This window comes from Numida meleagris, chromosome 5 (genome assembly GCF_002078875.1).
Source record: "Numida meleagris isolate 19003 breed g44 Domestic line chromosome 5, NumMel1.0, whole genome shotgun sequence".
Lineage (NCBI taxonomy): Eukaryota > Metazoa > Chordata > Aves > Galliformes > Numididae > Numida > Numida meleagris.
The window spans coordinates 59,632,836-59,645,470 of record NC_034413.1 but is presented as its reverse complement, the minus strand read 5'-3'; the positions used below and the strand labels follow the sequence as shown (position 1 = coordinate 59,645,470).

Sequence of the window (12,635 nt, the reverse complement as noted above, 5' to 3'; positions counted from 1 at the left end):
TTCTGAAGCGCAAGCACATAAGAAGCTGCGCAGTGGAAATGATTGCGTATAACACAGAAGTAATAGACAGGGTACATTCCTCACTCACTCCCAGATTGGAAGCATGAGCATCGGGATTTGTTTCTCTAATATTGTTTCAGAACTCTCGGCAGACTCTTGAAAGATGTTCAGCTGTAAAATATGAACTGCTTATTCAAGATTTTAAAATGTTGGTACTCCATCCTTTCGTCTACCATAGATCAGTATGAAACTATTTTATTCAGCGTGTGTACAGATATATTTAAGTATGCAATTTACAACAATTAAACTCAAGACACTGAATAAATACACTTCTTAAGCGGAACTCCCTACTGATTGTAGGTCACATCAGTTAATAATAATGTTTATTATATATGTGTTCCTACTAATCATCTGCAAGTACAGGACACACATGAAAGGCATGAGATTGGGGTCCCTAATGCCCTCATTCATACACATTCATTCCCTTTGTTGTCATTATTAATGCACCTTAAGGCACTGCCAGGGCATTGGAAAGAGTTGGGTCCACCATCTCAAGAGGAACTCCACCCACGCTGCAGAGATGTTAGGCCTTCAAAGCATGGTTTGTTTTCTACGAATCATACACTGCAAAGTGGGCTTAACGGGAAGCCTGTTTCCATGCTTCAGAAGCTACAACAAAAATAAAGCTGATTCGTTTTTGTAATTAATCAACTTTTTTTTTTTTTTTTAAGTTAGACACACAGTTATTATTAATACAATAAACAGCCATTAGGAAAGGCATCTCTTCCCTTTTAGCATTTTTGTGTTAAAACCTGACAATAGACTGTGTTTTTAACGTTAGATGTTATGAAGATATTTATTCACTGCCAAAAGAAAAGGGTCGACTACGGCATTTTCTGAGTACTAATTACTGTCATTTAAGTTTGGAAAGCACATTTTTAGAATGTGGTTTTATGTTTACAATTGAAAAATAGAATAGCAAAGAAGTTTATCTTCAGAAGCTTCTGTATTAATCTCCCTTCATTTTTGCTGAGAACCCCATCTATTTTCTCAAGAACTATGAGTGGAAGGTAACGGGCACCTTGAAAGAATCTCAGCAGAGCACTCTTCTCTCTAATGACTTCAGAAGTATCTTACTTTGGAGCAGCTGTGTATAACTGCAGTACTTGGAACACATAAGGGTTCCTTCTTTCTACCTTTCTCCTTTTACTTGTGGCACCACAATTCTGCTGAACAATGGCAACTTCGATTCTGAGGACCAACCTGGGGTTACAGCAGCTCCCCCACCGGACGATGCAGTCTGCTGTCACACTCTGCTCTCAGAGATGGCTCCCGGGTGACGGCACAGCCCAGACCTGCAGCTCATTCTGGGCAGCCACTGGGCATGCACTGCTGTCCTGGCACACCAGGTGCAACAGAATGCAAAATACCTTCGCGTGAATATGAAAGACTTAAGTGGAAAACAATTTTTTCTGACACTCAAGTCACTACAATCATTCCCTTGAATTAAACAGTTTGTCTGAAAGATATAGGAAAAAATACTGTTAAGAGATGGATTGAAAAATGCTTATGTCATTATATTTCAGAAATAGAAACCAGAGGTTTGAGAAAGTAAGAGCAGTTCGATCAGCAGTGTAAGGTCTACCCAAAGGTGGCTAAATGTCAGCTCCAGTCTCACACGTTAGTCAAGTTTCTCTTTCAAGCTATTCTCACATACATCTCATTCACGTAATTCCTACACAGCACTTTTATTTCTACTTTCTCAGGACTGTGTATGTGTTCCCAATGCCAAACAAGTTATTATCTGCATCATTCGTACCCAGAGAGGGATGCTTTTTTATTGAAATCCTTCTGCAGAAACATCTAGCAATAATGAGCCACACATACAGCTTTCCTGTAAATGAAGGGAGAACATATGTGCTGGAGGGGGACAGCAACAGAACCAGACCACAAGAAGGAGGCAGTGCCTCTGCTGGTAACTAAAACGGAGTATTTTAATTGCTTACTTCAGTTTTATTAAATAGCTTACAGCTATCTAGAGAATTTCTAATCTTTCTTTTAATTAATCTCAAGAATGAAGTTCTCCTGGAGGAATTTCCTCTTAGAGGGCTTCTCGTCAGATGTTAATTTTCAGTCTATTTTTTCAGTCTTCTCCAGAGGAATTCTGCTCTAAGTGTAACCGTATATACCCTCAGTGGTTACCCATGCCTCATTTTCTTATTGTATCTCTTTCAGCTTTTTAAGTGGCATGATTTTGAAAGCAGAGATAATTAATATATTTACTGCACCTGTTATTCAATCCTACAAAATGTATTTAACTGTTGAGAAATGAGCGAATAATCCGGCCTCGGCATGCACAGGGACCGTGCAAAGTCAGAACTGCCTTTACAAAGGAGCAGAGGGCACCCACCGCGCCCTGCCCTGCCCAGCACACACACACTGAGCTCGGGGCTGCAAACAAAGGCCTCCGACCCACGGCAGGAGCAGGGCGAAAAGACACAGCACCACCACCGCCCTCAGTCTCTAGAGGACCAGGGGATGTGATGGGTGAAAGCGACCAAACAAATGGCAAGCGGGTCAGAAGCACCAGTGTTTGCTGTATACCAAAACACTTCAAGTCCAATTCAAGAAATACAGTAACAAGAGAACCAGAGAAACCCTCAAGTAATTAGAAGGTAGTGGTCTGTCATGTCACTGATTTACCTATTCTATCGTACAATCACTTCTGGATCTTAGCTTCCACCTCCTGTGGCTGTGTATACCACAGTTATTTCAGCAGAAGCCTCCCATGAGATAATGAGGTTTGTTGACATTAAACAAAAAATATATCTCCCTTTCCTTTTTAACTACGCTTTCCTAAAGCCTTCTACCTTTCATAAGCACTGCAAGGAAGTTCTTTTTCCCCAGCTTCCCCTGTCCACCACCCAGGCTCGGACAAAGCTGACACATCCATGCAGTTTATGCAGCCACATTTTCATCTTTCCAGCACTCCTTCTTCACAGAGGCTAGATCTGGAAAGGTCCTTCAAAACATCAGATTTGAAGAGTCCTGCTCCACCCAAAGCAGGTGCTTTCAGCTGAGCTAGCAGTACACATGCAGTATCTTCCTACAGAGCCAACACACAAACCTTAAACACAGAAAGTATTATTTGCAGATTAGGATTCCCAAAACTAACCTACAGTCTCATTTGCATGCAAGCAGTAAAGCAGACAAAGGCATCGATCAAACACCAGCCTGCCTCCTCCAAGAAGCTGAAAACTTCTCCAAGGAAAGCCTTCATAGAAGCGCACAGCGTGGAAGCTACAGGCCACGAGGATTTCAAATACATAAGCCAAATTCTACAAAATTTTATTTTTGAGAAGTGAAAATAATTAACACAACTCCTTTCTCCTGAAGTACATCTTTTCTAAACAGGAGCACCGCAAACTCACTAAAGCATGTAAAGGACAGCACTGAGGCTACACGCAGCTCAGAGACCCGACACGGAGTGCCGAGCAGCGCACGCACTCACATAGGGCAGGAGATGAGCTGAAAGCAGCACTGGCATCGCCCCACGGTGCTGCCCAGCTCCAGCCCCACACACACACGCCGTGAGACAGAATCGCCACGCTGCTTTCTCAGATGACACTAAAGGATTTTGCTGCAAGTATCAAGACAGACTAACACAAAGTGACAGATGTTAATTTTAACTCACTCCAAAGCCAATTTTTTCTAGGAAAGACTGCACATTCCACCCCCTGCCCCTCCAAAAAAAAATAATAATTCTGAATTCTCTGCAAAGTTAGTGACAAAAACCCATTTTGACCATGTGTTTTTCCTCCGAAATGATTTTATTCTGTTCCTTAAAGCAAAGGCACCAAATCACTGCTGCGTGACCTGGGAAGCACCTTTCTCTCACCCTGAGATAAACATCGCATTTTGGAGTATCACAACTGATTTGAACCACTTTCAAAAGTTTTATTTCTTCTAGCAGCAACTTTTAATGTTACAATGAACCATTTTCTCAGGCTTGCAAATGTTTGGCAGGGCTTACGACAACATGCTGACAAAACACCATCAGGAAATTATCTGTTCATCCAGACCTGGGAGCCCAGAGAGCGCTACTGGTAACACATAACTGCACTTCAACTGACTGCTGTATTTCTGTGCGCTGTTAGGGAAGTGCCCATTTCTCAACCTCAGGAGCCAGAGGAAGTAACAAAATCTCCATTACGTTACAGCCTGGCTAGCTCAACACTGGATCTCCACTGGCACAGACAAGAAGGAGCACAAGCTTCTGAATGTCACGCGGGAATCTGTTCTTTTATAAGACACAGCTATTCAGTGCATCAGATCCACACGCTTGACTACTTGCAAGTACCACTTTCCACTGGCAAAAGGAAACACGGGAATCCTGGTGGTAGCCTTCTCCCTACACCAAGTATGCTCACACATCTCTGAGACAAAGCAGCCACAGCAGGCTCCTATCTGCTCCCAGCAGCACTCCTGGTTTACAGGGAGAGCTGTCTCCTACAGCTTCCATTTCTGGTTTTAAACCCGACTGATGCCATCTTAAAAAAATAACAACAAAAACAAACTGAAAAAAAAATTGATAAGACTTATCTGAGAACAACTTTCCCATCTGAGAAAATATTTGTAGTGTTAACTTCCATCACAGAGATGCAGTTTCACTGTCATAGTTAGAGAATTCATATTCCTTAAAAGTTAATTGTCTTTTAGACACAAAACACATATAACCCATACACAGTTAATGCACAAAAAATTAAACCATTTTACATTTTTACACCTACTAAGAACCACAAAAGCAATGCTAAGAGCCATGTTTAAAGGATTTTTTAAATAACAGTTCATGAAAACTTTCACATGAAATAGCAAAATATCATGAAAGCAGGGCCTCCAAATCAGAACATCCCAAGAGCAGCATCAGCTATAAGAAGATTTTCTGCATTCAATTAAAAATCACTAAGTATTTGCTATTAAAGGTAAAAATCCCAAGTCGGTAAGATATCAGAATCTTCTCCATCGTGACTTGAGATGAAAAGAATTCAAGTATGAAAACATCCATCTCCAGCAGCAAGGCACTGATTTCCATTTGAAGATGTGGGCCTCTGGTCACGCAGAATAACTCAGTCCTTCTCCCAGCAGCTGACCCTGCGGAAGATGAGGAATGGCCAGAACGGCACTGGGAGCACACACACACCTGAAGTGCGTTACCATTGCATTTATCGCCTCAATCTTATGGATGCCCTGAGAACCCTTCAGTGGCAACTGCGTTTCGCTCCCCAATCTGACGATCTTTCCTAAAGCATTCTTCATTAAAGATGATAAGCACTCATAATTAAAGGACTGCTTATGTATGAATGGATATCAGCTGCTTCTCCCTTCCTCGTGGAGCGGCAAAGACGGCAGTATCTCAAGAACCACTCACACAGAATTGCACATCATTCAACAGCCACCTTACAACTTCTCCAAGGAGTAATTACAAGTGCAAAGTGTGCAAACAGAGGTCTAATTGCATCACCTACTATTTCTCTATTCAAGGTGCAAAAGCCAAAGAAGTAGAAGCTGGTTCAATTCCCACATACCAGACAAAAAGTCATTTAGTTGCGCCTGCCTGATTTACCTGACCATGAGGGTAACACTCTGTATAACTCAGTGGGACACAGCCTACACCATCCACGCTGATCACTATAAAGCAGCCATATCCTCCTCAACCACATCTGGGCATCTCCTTCTTGTATGTCGACACGCCAATAAAACTTCCGTGAACATGGTAACTGCTGTAAACTTGAAGTAATTACATTGTAAGTGATAAATAGCAACAGTCTTCCAATTGTGAAATTCTCAAAAATAAGAATGGAGATTCCGGTATGTAATTGTATGACAAAATATATCAGATTACTTCCAGAAATTTTCAAAATCTTGGACATTCAAAAGGCTTTCAGAAACCTGTATAAACAATTTCGTGCTATGTCAATGTCTTACAAGCCCTGAAGGAAAACCAGCTCTGTACCCAAACAAGCGTAGGAGAACAGCTGGCCCAGCCAGCACAGACCTGCTGTTACCCATCAGCCGCTGTTGCGCTCTTTTTGTTCTGCCTCCTGCCCCAGCATCCTCCCTTCCCCTTTTTTATTCTACTTTCCCACTTCCTTCTGTCCACTCCAAACAAGTCCACGTTATGTGCACACACAAAGCATTTTTATGGTTGTTTAGGCTGAAGCACAATAAAACCCGTGAGACCATTTTATGAAAAGTGGCAGCACCAGAGCAAAAGCGTGGTATTAAAGAAAACAGCAAAACACAACACAAACAGTTGACCATCTGTTGACAGCTTCTTGTTTGACCACTTTTTTAATTGGTGAGAATGGAAGAGACGTGACACAAAAAACAGGATGCGAAGGCACGGTATTCATGTGACAGTCACCAAAGGTAAGCTCCCGGGGGACAAGGCACAATGGTGGTGTAGTAGGGCAGCTAATCAATGGCAGCAAGAAGACCCAGGGAGACAGACCAAAAATTGATCAGCTTAAGAAAAATAATCTAACAGTGACTTCAGTGACAGAAGAAAAATGGCACACGTCTACTATTTGTTTTAATTGTTTTGATAAACTGAGAAGTTGGAGCAACATTTTTCATCCACCCTAATTTTCAAAAGAGACTCCACCTCTGCCTCATGCAGATGTCTGGATGCCTCAAGCGTTCCAGCTTTGTTCCCAGGTACAGGTCAGGACCAAGGGAGCCATCCTGACACGTCACCCCTTCCAGTTTCTTCAAGCCTGCCACTTGCACTCCGTTTTCCAGAAGATGTTTGTAGAACATATTCCACTTTCTAAATGCAAGCATAAAATGACACACAGAACTTCTGTGTAAATTCAGCAAAGCACTTCTACGATCATTCACCGCGGATAACAAGGTACCAGTGAGACACAGCCCCCCAAATGCTGGTCAGGATCTTCTAGCAGCAGCAGGATGAAAGAGGAACAAGACATTCAGAAACCCCTCACTTTCACAAAACAATCCTGTCCCACTGCCACAACGGACTGCTGCTGCAGGTGCCAACCACATGGCTCTCCGCATTCAGGGAAGCCCGTGTGACAAGCCACACGCGCATGGGGTTAACAACAGAGCACACAACACCTGCAGGCAGCCAGTGCTCCTGGTAAGCATTGGTCCAGTGCCCACAGAACGCGGGGTCCAGCTCTGGTTCCTGCTGCGGGTCCCTCCGCCCAACCAGGGGTCACTGCAGGAACAGAGCCAAGCGATGCGCCCAGCTACTGGCTTACTGTATTTTCAAAATATGCGAATGGCATTGACATGTAAGTAGCACCAAATGAACTCCGCTCGTTAACAAGGAGTTCACCCGCTCAACAGAGCAGCTAGAATTACTTGCAAGATTACAGAATTTCGCTTCTGTTGGTGTGTTTCGCAGACATGGCCGCAAACAATCAGCCCTTCGTTCTGCTCCCAGAAACCCAGCACAGCCTCCACTCCCCTGTGACAGCATTGGAAGCACACCCAGCCCTAGCAGTATTTTTAGCAGGGGTGTTCAATCAATATCACTATGCACAACCTAAATTAGGCTTTAGCAGGACAACAGAATTTAGATGTCTCATTTGTTGCCATGCTTTACATGGAAAACTGTACTGAACAAGAAGCAATCACCAAAGTAAATCCTATGGAGGTGAATCTGACTGCAAGCAAACTTCACGGCAAAGACAAGGAGGTAAAATATTAATGTACTTCTGCTTTTGAAGAAAGCACAGTTGTATTTCAATGCTTACTAGAGTTTAAAAACAACCTACAAATAAAAACATGAAATAAAAACTATACCAACAAGAAACTGCAATAAAAACAAAGTTATCTTCAGATATCAGACCAACACTTACATTTCTGGGTTTATACAGCCTAAATGTGCCTGGGAAATGCAAGCAAACACACGTATGCGAACTCATCACCCAGAATCATATTTTATCAACGGTGCAAACCAAGTTCTGCCAAGAAGCAAAAACAACTTTTTAGGTCAGTGAAGCAAGAAATCCATTGTGGAAAAAATGGCATCCGTAAGATTATGATACTGAGTATCTTGCGCTCAGGCGACGAACTGGAGAACTTCCCTTCAGTACACACTTGTAACAAGAGGCCAGTTTCACCAATTCTAATCTCGTTCACGTGCCCCTGCAGCACACATTCGCGATGTGACGAACTCACAGATGTCTGCGTGTGCGCCAAAGCAGCGGCGGCTCCGAGAGCAGAGAGCAGCGCTCTGCCACCAGCACACGGCCGGCACAGAGCCTCCCCACGCACACCGAGTTGAGCTCGGGGCAGGAGATACCCGCGGATGAGAAATCCATGTGCACGCCGCCCTCTGACAGCGAACCTCCCAGCTGAAACCCATTAGCACCTCTGTAATACACAAGCGACGCAAATATTTTCCATGTCCCAGCCGAAACAACCACCGCACGGCCACCCCGGAGCCTCGCAGGGTGCAAGCGGCAGCACGAAGTTCAGCCGCATGTGCTGCACAGCTGAGCTGCGCGCACGCTTGGCACGGAGCGGCGCCGGGAGCGCTTCGCCTACACGGCAGCCGCCGCGTTCCAGCAGCGGCTGCTGGGGAGTGCGGGAGGAGAGGCGCGTTCCTCCCGCAGCTCGCACCGCGCCGGGGTACCACCGCCAGGTACGCGCAGGAGACGGCTGTTATACAACCCTCCCGCTGGAGGGAAGAGACTAAAAACGGACCGGAGCCACGCAACGACCGCGCTCCAACCCATTTTCCACGTCCATATCCAGAGCAACGTGCCTGCGTGTGCCTAGAAAGCGCAGCGATGCCAACTTTCGGGCTGCAAATCAGCCGCGGCCGCTCCGCCGCGTCCCGCAGGGCCCCCAGCCGCGGGAGCCGGGCTCCCGAGCCGTAAGGGGGAGGGAGGGGGGAACGCCGAGGTTGACGGCGTCGCGCAGACCCCCGCCCGCCTTACCTTCATATAACAGCCACGTCCTTGCAGATGGAGCGGGGAAGGGGGCGGCCGCGGGAGCGCGGAGGAGAGAGGCGCGGGGGCTGCGCTCGCCGCCGCTGCCCCGCGACCCCCGCCGCGGGGGCGCGCCCGGGCACGCGCTGAGACACGCACGCCCCGCACCGCACCGCCTTCAGATCCCCCGCAGCGCCCGGCCCGGCCGCGGCCTCGGCAGCAGCGCCCGCAGCCGCAGCAGCCGCCCCGCGCCCAGCCGCAGCGGCGAGGACCACATCGTACTGCGGCGGCTGGGCCGAGGGACCGGCTGAGGGGCGGGGGGAGGGACGGGGAAGCCCGGGAGGGAGGGAAAGCGGCGGAGCCCCGTCCGGCCTCTCCCTCCCCCGCTCCTCACGGCCGAGCGCCCCTCACACGGGGCACGGCGCCGCCTCACGCGGAGCGGCAGCCGGGATGCGGCGGGCAGCGGGGAGGCGACGGGGCCGTGCCGAGGCGCCCTGCCTGTCGGTGGGGGAGCGGGCGGGGGGGGGAGCGAAGGGGGAGCGGGAGGAGGATCGGCACCGCCTCCCCGCGCGGCCGCCCTCCCGCCTCATGCGGGCAGCAGCGGCAGCATAGCAACCAACATGGCGGCTGCGCAGTCACTAGCTGGCGGCCTGCAGGGGGGATGGGGGGGGGGGTCGTCTAAGAAAACTCGCGAGAGTTTGTCGCGCACCGGCTTTGTGATTGGCCGCGCTGCTCGGTCTGTGCGGGGGAGGGCGGGGCTGGGAGCCTGTTCGGCAAAGTGATTGGGTAAATCTACCATCAATCAAAGTGGACGGTGTGGCCCTTCCGTGCTGGAGCGCGGATTGGTCGTCTGAGCTGTCAGTCACGAGTGGTGTGCCCCGGCGTGCTGCGTTTCCCGGTGCTCAGTGCTGTCCGCGGCGCTCCGCAGAGCGTCCCTCTGCCCGGTGTGCTGTGGGCTGCCTCCCTGCGTCCCGCACCGCGGGCCGTGGCGTGGGAGGAGATGGGGAGTGGGGCCGTCCTAACGGGGTACCGCGGCGTTGGCCACCCGGCCTCACCCCGCAGCTGTTCTACAGAGCGCTGTGACTATTTACATGTGTAAACGGCACTGGTTAAAAAGCTCTTTAATCTCCATTTATTAAAGCACGGCCTTTCACAACTTGACCAAGTAATGGGCGCATAGGGAATGAGTTCTTGGATTTCACAATTAAATTCCTAAATAGCAAATGCATAATAACGCTATGGGAGTTCGCTTGCACTCTTCTAATTACGAAGCTTTCTAAAATCTCATCCTTTTGAAGTTTGGAAACCTCTATGTTTCCAGCCTAAATTTATTCCCGTTCATTTTATACCCATTTGTTCTAGTGCCAGTTTTCTTTTGCTTCAGTAGCTCTCCTCTCTGGGTGCTTGCCCCCAGTTTATTTCTAGAAAGCAGCCATACCCCTTCGTTTTAGTCAGCTAATAATCCCACCTTCCAGCTGCCTCTGTTCTCCCCTCCCGAGCACTGGGACACAGGATTTGCCCATGGCCCTGTCCTCTTCCAGGACTAAGCTGAACGAATCGGGCTGGAGGCTGGGGAAGGCAGTCAGCAGGAATGTCAGATAACGCGCAGTCTGTGAAGCACTTAGTATGAGACTTTCCAATGAATGTGACTGGAAAACATAAGATGCTGCTATTTAGACGTTATAGAAGTCTGTAAATATACTGACAAAGCTTGAAATACAAACTTTTGACCCAAGTTGAACAAATTCACGGGCAGATGTCACAAAGGTCCCAGAATAATGCTCAGTATCAGTGATGCCACCCCTCACTGCATCCTGTTGCTCAAACATTTCCATGGTTATACTGACAAACCCATTGTGTTTGAATCCAGAGACATCCAATCTCCAAATCCTGCAGCTCTGAAATACTGCCAGCAGCAGCAGCAGACAGAATACGTTCTTCTGTGTACTAAAGATCTTTAGCTGCAGAGTTGCCTTGGTTTCTTGAAAATTCTCTTTCAGATCATGCGTTTATTCACAAGTTGCATAGAAATGTTTTCATCCATTTGCACACAAGCTTCAAAGTGTTCCTCTCACATTTTTGCATAATTCTTTACTTGTACCTGGATTATGTCACATGTACTGCTGTGTGAAGTTTGAGAAAAACAGTATTTTATACAGTGTAACAGAGAAACAATCCAAACCGCTCAATGTAACTGCAGAGCTGCACAACGTTCATTTAGCAAATGTAACTTTAAGCTCTTAGGAAAGGATATGTTTTGCTAATGTGACACAAAATTGGTGAGACCTACGGATCCTGAAGGCTCGGCATTTGGCAGCTGTTTCCTCACAATACCTGATTATCCCCATCATGCGCTGCTGACAGAAGGCTCCATTCAAAGTCAGTGGAAGAGTCCCACTGTGTGCTCAGGTCAGGCCTACACTGCAAGAGTTCTGAGTGCTTTAAAAATAGACACCAAGACAAAGTTCTCCAACTCACAATCTCACAGCACAAATGGAGCAAAACTGCACGGCAAGATACTTGTGTATGGACGTTGCTCTCACCTTGTAATGTGGACTTCAGCATAGAAGAATTTTGCAGAATTATAACTTGTTATGTGTTAAACACAGAGTGACTATGTCCCAGAATTATGAATGAAAGAAAGCAAGCAAACTGCAGCATGACCTACCAGAAGGAGAATGCATTCCCTTCATATGTAAGAACTGCATTTTGCTCACTTCTCTTTCAGGGGCTGCTCTCACATACAAGAGCAACTTTTTTGCTACAGTCTGCCTGTCTACATAAGCCATAAAAGCTGCCTTCCGTATAGCTGGTTCACATAGCCACAGATTCATATGCACACAGGTGCATGGGGATGGATCTGCACTGTCACTGATACGTTTTGGGGGTTCTGTTATCTTCATGAGTAGTAAAGTACTGCCAGTAAAACACGAGTATCTTAAACCGTCTGCTGGAAGTTAAGCCTCACCACTCTGGTATAAAAGTAGGAACAAACAAAAGATTTTCCTTTACTTAGCAGATCTGTGGTATGTGTTTGTGCCAAAACCCTTATTACTCACTCGGGACCTGCCAACCAAGCTGTGGTAATTTATGTGAGAGAAACGTATACTAAAAATGTGAATGGGATTGTAAACGTCTCACTGAAATACCAAATGCAAACTGCTTTGTTGCCGCGCTGACACACTTAAAAACTGCATTAAAGCAATTCAAGATGAATGACTCTCACCACAAATGGAGTTTAGCTGGGAAAGGGGCAGGAGACAAGGCACTTCATCTTAGCACTAAAAGCAAGTATGATGTATGTTTAATGGCAGATGCATTTTCTATACAGTGGGACCCTGATTCAGCACAACACTGAGGCACGCATGCCTTGCTCACTGAAACCTGAGGGGCACAGGCACAGCCCTGAAGCCAGATTGGCCAGATCCCATATGGCGCGTGCCGCTGGCTTGTGCACGGCAGGCAAGCTCCTGCTTGAACGTGGCTTTGGGATCGCTGTCAGAATGCAGCAGTGTCAGAAATACTGAGAGTGCTTGCTCAGCAAAGCGCTGTGTAAGCTATGGGGACAGAATCATTTCTTGTTTGGGGCAGGGACCAACTTTCACTTCACATTTGTGCAATACCTGGTGCAACAGGGCTCCACGTGAGCTGGTACAGTGCAACGTAATAATC

At 47.0% G+C, this 12,635-nt stretch overlaps 1 protein-coding gene across 2 annotated transcripts in view; it reads right to left on the bottom strand.

Moving 5' to 3' along the window:
- The window catches only part of PTPN4 (protein tyrosine phosphatase, non-receptor type 4), a 101,923-nt gene extending 92,805 nt beyond the window's left edge, over window positions 1-9,118 (bottom strand). The window contains exon 1 of one of the 2 annotated variants that reach the window (XR_002439745.1): window positions 8,973-9,118. The gene's annotated coding sequence lies outside the window, so the exon portion shown is untranslated. The remainder of the gene's footprint in view (window positions 1-8,972) is intronic. The other variant, XM_021400096.1, reaches the window with a different exon arrangement.